We start from the raw sequence: 9,752 nt of genomic DNA, 5'->3' as shown, positions 1-9,752 counted from the left end.
GCTGCATGCAGCACCTTTCCTCTCTAACTCTCCAAGTGAACTCCAAGCTTTCAATATTTAAATAGCAAGGGCAGTGATACATACCTGATTCATACCTGAAACTGAGTAGGTCAATCCACAAGGCACGGCGTCAGAACGAAAGAGGGAGAGGAAGAATGAACAAGCTCTCTGTTGTTCGTAGTGGTTTGGAGAGTGAATGTTTACAGATTAGAGTAAATGAAAAGAACACTATACAGTCGCACATGGTCAATGCAAATAATGAATGGACAGTGAAACTTACCAGGGACACCAACAGTAGCCAGGAAAGGATTATAAAAATATTGAATGAGGCGAAGTACATATAGGATCCGCGTTGGTAATGACAACCAATTATATGTAGAAAGAATCCAAACATAATTAGATAAACCCCTGTTCATTGTTGGAACATTGCAGTCTATTGTTCTCAGATTCTGATCCCTTGTTGGAATATTCCAATCTATTGTTCTCAGATTCTGATCCATTGTTGGACATTCCAGTCTATTGTTCTCAGATTCTGATCTCTCCGTCCCCCCTCTCTGCTGCTGCTGATCCCTGTTAGTGCCGTCGGTGATGCTCCGCCCATGCTATGGGACAACATATTGAACAGAGCCCATATATCATTAGAATTTTGACCTTCTCCACTGGGATAATTAGAATCCATGCAGACTGACATTAATCACAGTCAGCAAACAAGCAGATTCGATTAACCAGTTCTGTACATCATTTTACATAACACAACAAAGGGGAACATTTACTTAGTTTGAATGAAATGGATGTGGGTTGCTGAAGGATAAATTATAAATCTTACAATTTTTTTTATCTTTCTTCCCTTTATGTGGGAGTATAGCTGGAACACTGCTGGTTTGTATAGGTTTCAGGATATTTCTATAGGGTCAGGGATAAAATAACAGACCGCCTGCATAAAATGTCGGATGGGAAAGTGTTTAGATACCTTTCTGCAATGCTGCTCCTAGTTTGAAATGCCCTGCTATCGAGTCTTTTCATAATTTTGAGACAGTATTTAGAGCATTGAAACTGCTGCTCAGGAACAGGGAGAAACCGGAGGCAGTCACAGAGACTGGCACACAGGAACAGGAGGCAGTCATTCAATTGCTCGAAATTGGGACAACAGGACAGGAGGGAGTCATTCAAATGCTCGACAGTGGGCGACAAGAAAAGGAGGGAGTTATTCTACTACTTGAAACTGGGACACAGGGATAGGAGGCCGTCACTCAACTGTTCAAGACTGGGACACAGGAACAGGAGGCAGTCACTCACTGCTCGAGACTGGGACACAGGAACAGGAGGCAGCCATTCAACTGCACTAGACTGGGACACAGGAAAACGAGACATTCATTCAACTGCTCGAGACTGGGACACAGGAACAGGAGGCAGTCCATTCAACTATTCAAGACTGGGACACCGGGACAGGAATGTGTCATTCAACTACTCGAGACAGGGACTCAGGAACAGGAGGCAGTCACTCAACTTCTCGATACTGGGATACAGGAATAGGAGGTAGTCATTCAACTGCTTGAGACTGGGACAGCTAGACAGGAGGGTGTCATTCAACTGCTCGAGATTGGGGCACAGGAAAACGAGACAGTCATTTGATTGCTCACGATTGAAACACCGGGACAGGAGGGAGTCATTCAACTGCTTGAGACTGGGACAACAAGACAGGAGGGTGTCATTCAACTGCTCCAGACTGGGACACGGGGATATCTGGGGGCAAGTGAGGCCGCAGATTTCTGTTCCCCAGGAACAGGAGGAGGTGACTCACTCCCCATCACTGTGAGACGGTGGGAGAGAAGAGGAATTGGCTTGTTATTAACAGAAATATCTGAATACGTTGCATGAGCGAGTCATTCAATCCTGCTCCAACATTTTCCATAACCTTGCTGATCTGATTTTGATTCTCTCATTCCATTTTACAGAGATTCCCCTCTCTGCAGTCTCTGCTCTATTTGTTGATCATGTTGTAGACCCAGATGCTGTAACCACAGTCACCGTGACTCATCCAGAGTGGGTCACCAAAACGTCTGATCTTCCTGACTTTCCACAGCAGCTTAAAACACAGCCTCCAGGAAACCATCCCCAGCATTTCCATGAACGTACCAAAGCAAGAATTAAGTCAAATGTCAGTCAACTTCAAGTGATAAGTCTGGTCTTAATCAGTAACAGTGGAGGGGATTCCTCATGTTACTGAGCACGTGATCAGCAGAGAGTGATTAACACAGGCGATCAATGGATAGGCACAGAGCAAGTTACAAAGCAGTACCTCAAAACTGAAACCCCACTTTCCAACATGGAGCACAGGGCAGGACACTGGGAAGTCGAAGAAAACGCAAGCTATGCTTTCAGATTATTGTTTCTAAGCCTTTTAATTTTGGAAGCTGATGCTCTCGGGTAAGCAACATTCAAGGCCAGAGAAAGATATAGGATGGTTATTCACATTAAAATTCGACAATTAAAACTGGATGTCAGGGTTTAAATACTAACAGTTTAAATACCAACAAATGGGAGGGATTTCGGAAATAGACAGTGAACAGAGAATCAGAGTCAGTAATATGGAAGAATGTTTTTGCAAGTTTCAGAATGCTGAAGTGAAGACATATCGATGGCATCTAGTAACATAGACTGGTATTTCCGGGAATGATTAATTAATGTGATATTGGTGTGAGGTCAGACAGAATAATCGATTCTCGAAGATGTACAGCACGAAACAGATCCTTCACTTCAACTGGTCCATGCTGATGAATTATCCCAATATAAGCTAGTATACCATTTGCCAGCATTTGGCCCATATCGATGTAAACCTTTCTTCATCATGAACCCATCCAAATGCCTTTTAAATGTTGTAATCATAACAGCCTCCACCACCATCTCTGACAGCTCATTCCACACATGCACCATTCTCTGTGGAAATAGGTGTTCCTTAGGTCATTTTTAAATCGTTCGCCTCTCACCTGAAATCCATGCCCTCTAGTTTTGGGGAAAATATCTTGACTATTCACCATCTACATGCCCCTCTCGCAACAGGAAAAAAATACCCCAACCTACTCACACTTTCCCAATAGCTATAATCCTGCCACCATCCTTGTAAATATTTTCTGGCTCCCTTCAAGTTTCACAATATCTTTCCAATAAGAGCGAAATGACAATTAAATGCAGTACTCCAAAATTGGCTAAAATAATGTTATGGGCAGCAGCAAAGTGACCTCCCAATTGATATAGTGAAACCACTGATCAATAAAGGCGAACATACCGAATACCTGTGTCACTACCTTTTATACTTGCGACTCTCCTTTCAAGGAATAATGAACCTGCATTTCAAGGTGTCTTTGCTCATCAACACCCCCCAGGACCATGCAATTAAGTGTATTCGTCCTGCCCTGATTTGCATTTCCAAAATGCAGCATCTCGCATTAATCTAGATTAAAGACTATCTGCCAATTCTCAGCCCATCAGCCCATCTGATCAAGATCCCATTGTACTCTGAGATAAACCTTCTTTGCTGGCCTTTCCACCATCAAGTTTGCTGTCATCTGCAAACGTACCAACCATCACTGCAATGTTCACATCCAAATGATTTGTATAAATAATGAAAAGCTGTGGACCCAGCAGCGATCCTTGCAGCACACCACTGAATACAGCCCTTCTGTTCGAAAAGTAATCCACCACCACCACCCTCTGTCTCCTACCTTTGACATAATTCTGTATCCACATGGCTAGTTCTCCCTGAATTACATGAGAACGAACCTTGTTCAACGGTCTACCATGTGGAAAGTTGTCAACATGATGTCCATGTCAACAATGTACACCTGTCTGACTCAATGAATCCTCTTAGTCACTGCTTCAAAAAAACTCAATTTAGTGAGACACAATTTTGCCTATCCCTTATCAGTCCTTGCCTTTCAAAATACATGCAAACCTGTGCCTCAGAATCCTCTCCAACAACATGCCCACATCTGACGTCAGACTCCCCAACATTTCCTTACTATCCTTCTTAAATGTTGTGAGTAATTGAACAAAGTTAGCAAGCCTTTTATCTTCCAGCACCTGTCCTGTGACAATTAACGATACAAATATCTCAGCAAAGGGCCCAGTAATCATTTCCCTAGCTTCCCACAGACTTCTCAGATACACCTGATCAGGTCGCGGGGATTTTTATCCCTTTTCAGGTTTTACGAACTCCAGAATCTCCCTCTCTGTAATACAGACACTTTTCAAGATGTTATGATTTAATTCCGAAGTTCTTTAACTTGCATATCCTTCTGCACAGTCAATACTGTTGCAAAATGTTTGTTTACTATCGCCTCTATCTCCTGCTGTTCTGCACATCGGCAGCCTTGCTGAACTTTAAGTGGCCCAAAACTCTCCCGAGTTACTCTGTTGTTCTTAATGTTTGTGTAGACCCCCTTTAGAGTCTTCTTAACACTAATTGCCAAAACTATCTCATCTCCCCTTTATGGCCTCCGGATTTCCCTCTTAAGTGTACTCCGACTGGCTTTAGATTCTTCTGGACAATCACTTTAAATCTGGAATGTAGAGGCTGATGCCGATGATGAATCCATTTCGGATTGTTGGAAAAAAACATCTGGTTCACTGATATCCTTGAAAGAAGCAAACAAACATCCTTACCTGGTCTGGATTACATGTGACTCCAGACTGACAACAATGTGATTGATTCTTAACTACACTCTAGGCAATTAGTGATCGGGGATAAATACAGGCCCAACCAGAGGTATTCCTAATCCCGTGAATGAAAACAGGAAAAAAACCCTTCATTTCTGTTCTCTCTACCTGACAGATGCTTTCCTCTTAGCTGTGACCAGACTCTCAATTTCTTCAATTCTCCAGCATTCTTTATGCCTGCCAGCCTTACCCTTCACCTGAATAGTGACATACTACCTCTGTGCTCTTGACATCTCATTTTTGAAGGCTTTCCTCTTCACAAATAGTCCCTTATCTGCGAATATCTGTCAAAATCCACTTTGGAAGGTTTTGACTAATATCATCAAAATTGGCCCTCCTGACTTAGAATATTAACTTTTAGATTATAATTCCTTTTCCATTTCTATTTCAAAACTAAGAGAATTATGATTACATGTCCCAAAGTGCTTTCCCCACCGATACTTCTGTCTCCTGCCCCACCTTATTTCCCAAGAGTATGTCACATTTAACTCCTTCTCGGTGATGGAGAGATTTGGACAAGCAGCTGCAGCTTTGTATCTGTTAGTGTGGTCAGCTGAGTATTCGATTCATTGGGCTAAATCTAACAGTAATTTTTCTCAGTGCCATTTTCATTGAGTGTGACATTGGGATTGTCTGCACCAAGCCGAGCTAGTTTCCTGGTGAAATCTTATCGAATTCACCTCGTTAACTACGCACCTACCCCATGATGACCCTCTCATTCAATGCCAATCCGATTCTCCCACTTATCATGGCTGGAAGTACTTACCATTGCCCAGATGTCCCTAGATATTCCGTGATCCCTGGCATTGGTGCCATCTTATAAAGGCCAAGGGGCACATGGCTGAGCTTTCTCAGGTTGTAACTGCCCTGCACAGTTTACCCCGAGCATGGCAGATAAGGGGCAATTAAGCCACGTTTCATCGACGGGCCACAGAGGTCCTGGTGGATGGTCTAGTACAGAGGGAAACTACAGTTATTGAGGTTAAATTCAAGAATCAAAGAAAATTTTACTTTAAATATAGACACTTCATCCAATTGAATAAAGTTAATCAATATAAAGAGTGTAGGGCATTATTTCGAGAGAAATCATGAAAGTAAAAAGGAGATGTGAGATAGCATGGGCCAAAACGTTTAAGGATAATCGAAAGACATTGTGCAGCTACATTAAGTGCAAGAGGGTAACCACGGACGGGGTAAGGCCGCTCAAATATCATGAAGGATATTGATGTGTTGAACCCAGGAGATGGGAATAAAATCATCCCAATCTTGGTGTATCAGACAGCAGCAAACAGGCACTATTGTCTGCGACTCGCATTCATCCAGATTGAATACTCTGTGCTATTTGTCAGCCTATTGCCCCATTTGATCAAGATCCTTTTGTAATTATAGAAAACCTCCTTCACTGTCTACTGTGCCACCAGTTTTGGTGACATCCGCAAACTTAGTAACTGTGCCTTCAATATTCTCATGCAAAACATTTACATGAATGACAAACAATGAAAACCTCGAACCAACCTCTGTGGAATATTGGTGGACACAAGCCTTCAGTCGAAAAAGCAACCGCCCACTATTGCTCTCTGTTTCCTGACTTTGCACCAACTGAAAGTTCTGGAGAGAAACAGCACATTTCTGGCAGTATCGGGGCAGTGCAAAATGGAATAAATACTTTTTTGAGTCCAATATGACTTGTTCAGAACAGGTTCATAGCAGATTCGATATGTTAACTCGGTGTCTCTTCCCAGATCCTGCATCATCTGTTGCATTTCTACATCATTTTGCATTGGCATTTCAGATTGTCACTATCTCTAATATTTTGCTTTATTGTTTGATTGATCTAGATGTTGAACCCGGTTATATTTGGCCAATATGCTCCATTCCTGCTCCCATTACTTGTGACAGTGACACATCTATTACACTGGATTCGGTTCTTTCTTTAAGTTCTGAAAATAAATGTGTGGATCTCATCAAAGTTATTTTATTTAAAAGGCCTTTTAAATGCAGATATACTTGAAGAAAAGAATAGGAATAGTTTATTAATTATGACATTGTTTGTGCGTTTTATGACCAAATTGCCTCCTAAATCTCTGAACATTTTCAATATGTTTCTCTGAATAATTTCAGCAAAGATGGTTGCTATGCCGCCCATCATCTCTGTATCAGCTCAGTATGAGCTGTATCCTCACTCTTACTCTGCTGCAACTCCCTTGTAACCCCTTATCTTTGTTATCTGTGTCTGGTTTTATTTCTGAATATCCCGTCCAGTTATAAACAATATTAACAACCTGTATAAAGTGTGATTAAACAGTCTATATATAAAATATAATTCTGCTCACCACATTCAAAATTGTCCTCTTCTATTCACATTGTCGTTCAACATTCCATGTACAAAATGTCATCTGTTCTCTTGCTTTGCATTGCATTTCATTCCATTTGTCAGAAATAGTGATGGTTGAATACTCGTGACAGGGAGATATTACTGTACTTCCCTCAGGTCTCCTCAGTCACTGACCCCAGTCTTTTCTGTTTCATAGCCATTATCATATTCATTCCGTCACTGATTCATTATTTGTTTATTGAAGACAAAATAAATTTTAAAACATGTTGACAAAGTTACAAAACAAAAAACATACTAATATACCATTAGATATTAACTAAGTAATTACCAAAACACACGTAACACAAAAAAAGCAGAAAGAAAAAAAATACTAAACTAAGAAGTAATCTAACCTACAAATAACCAAAGCACATCATAGAATATTTCACACTACTCCAAAAAAAATAACATAGTAATTAAATAATGAAGTGCATGCTCAGAATGAATTAACATCAAGTCATAATAAAACCGGTATTCAAAGTTTTGGAGAAGATTTGTAGCTCGGGTGCTCGTTGTTGCGGGTCTGTTCGCCGAGCTGGGAGTTTTTGTTGCAAACGTTTCGTCCTCTGTCTAGGTGACATCCTCAGTGCTTGGGAGCCGCATGTGAAGCGCTTCTGTGATGTTTCCTCGGGCATTTATAGTGGCTTGAACCTGCCGCTTCCAATTTTCAGTAGCTGTACGCTGCAGTGGCCGGTATATAGGGTCTGTCAGTAGCTGTCCGATGCAGTGGCCTTATATACCCTACATAAGGTATATGTATATAATGTATATGTATATAAGGTATATATAGTGACCCTATATACCGGCCACTGCAGCGGACAGCTGCTGACAACCGGAAGCGGCAGATTCAAATCACTATAAATGCCGTAAGAATCAGCACAGAAGCGCTTCACAGGAGGTTCCCAAGCACTGAGGATGTCACCTAGACAGAGGACAATACGTTTGCATGATAAACAACCAGCTCGGCGAACAGAACCACAACAAAAACCGGTGTTCATGCAGGATTCCTCTCACGGGCGGGGGGAGGACCAGCCAGAGCCACGACCTCACCTAGATAAAAACCCCTGATAATATGGCCGAAATATCTGTATCTATTTGTTCAGAAATAGCTGCCATATTTTATAGAACAAATCAGTTATTTGTGGTGCACCATATTCTTTAGGAAGTCAAGGGGATTACATTCCATGATTAACCTGTGCCAATTCGAAAGTACTGGAGGGCCCTCAGCTACCCAGTTTACTAAAATATCTTTCCTTGCACAAAAGGAGAAAATGGAAAATAATTTCTTCCCGTGCACATCCTGGGAGGGCAGGTTCGAAAAGCCCAGGAAAAGCAATACTAGATCTATTCCAATTTCCGTTCCCAAGATTTCTGTCAGCGAATTTACTACTCTAGTCCAGTATTTTCAGAATCTATGATATGTCCATAAACAGTGTGTGAAAGTGCCTACTTCTATTTTACATTGAGGATACGTTGGAGATGTGCCTGCCCTAAATTTTATCAGTCGTTCCGGTGCTATGTGTATCCTATGGCGTACCTTTAGTAAAATAACTTGGGTTCTATTAAAAATGGAGAGCTTTCTGGCATTTTCTCAGATATCGTCGCACATTTCTAAAGGGATTTCCAAACCCATTTCCTAATTCCATGTTTTAAACATTTTTTCCATGTATTTTGATACTTCGTTCTGTAATGAGTGATAAAGAGTGCTGACCGAGGGTGGACCCATTGGCCATAACACTCTTCTTTCCCTATCTGATTTATAAGAGCTATCCAATAATGAGGTCTTCTTCTGTGTATAATCTCGAATTTAGAAATCTCGAAAAAGGTCACCATTAGGCATTCCAAATTTCTGGTGCAGCTGTTCAAATGACATCATAACCTCCCCATCGAACAAATCCCCTATGCAAGAAATACCCCTGGACCTCCAGGTTTTAAATGTGGCGTCTGTGTACCCCAGTTGAAAATCCCATGCTCCCACTATAGAAGTGGGTGAGGTTTTTTTGTGAATTACCTTCGTCATGCCGCATCATCTTCCAGGCGTTAACTGTATTTAGGATTTTTATAATAGTCCATAACGACATTTAATTTTATCTAAAAATAAGAGATTAATGAGGGAACACTGCATGAGAAGCTTCAATGTCCAGCCAGATTGATTGCTCGGATAGCTTCAGTGTGGGTAGCAGCCAGATTGATTGTGGGTCACACGAGACCCAGTCAGCTATGTAGCTTAATAGAGAACTCAGCTGATACTTTCTAAAGTCCGGAAAACCCAGTTCTCCCCTTGCTTGTGGAAGCTGCAGCTTCTTTAATTTAATAAGGGGCCGTCTTTGATTCCAAATGAAAGAAGCAATCCAACCGTATAGTTTACACAATACCTGGCAACATCACAGGGGGCATTCGCATAGGGTATACGAGACGAGGCAAAATATTCATTTTGATTAGAGCTATTCTGCTAAACCAAAATATCAGGAGATTCCCCCTGAGCGTTGAAGGGTCCTGCAATATCCTCTCTAATAGGTGCACAAAATTGGCTTTGTACAGCTGACCAAATACTGAGGTGATAAAAATCCCGAAAGATAAAAAATCTCTCCAGAGACCACTGAAAGGGAAAGCGATTTCCGTCCGATAAATTGAACAGACTATCGATACCATCCATTGGCAT

The sequence above is a fragment of the Hemiscyllium ocellatum genome, chromosome 5, assembly GCF_020745735.1.
Source record: "Hemiscyllium ocellatum isolate sHemOce1 chromosome 5, sHemOce1.pat.X.cur, whole genome shotgun sequence".
Lineage (NCBI taxonomy): Eukaryota > Metazoa > Chordata > Chondrichthyes > Orectolobiformes > Hemiscylliidae > Hemiscyllium > Hemiscyllium ocellatum.
The sequence above is the reverse complement of the archived record's forward strand: the minus strand, read 5'-3'. Positions refer to the sequence as shown.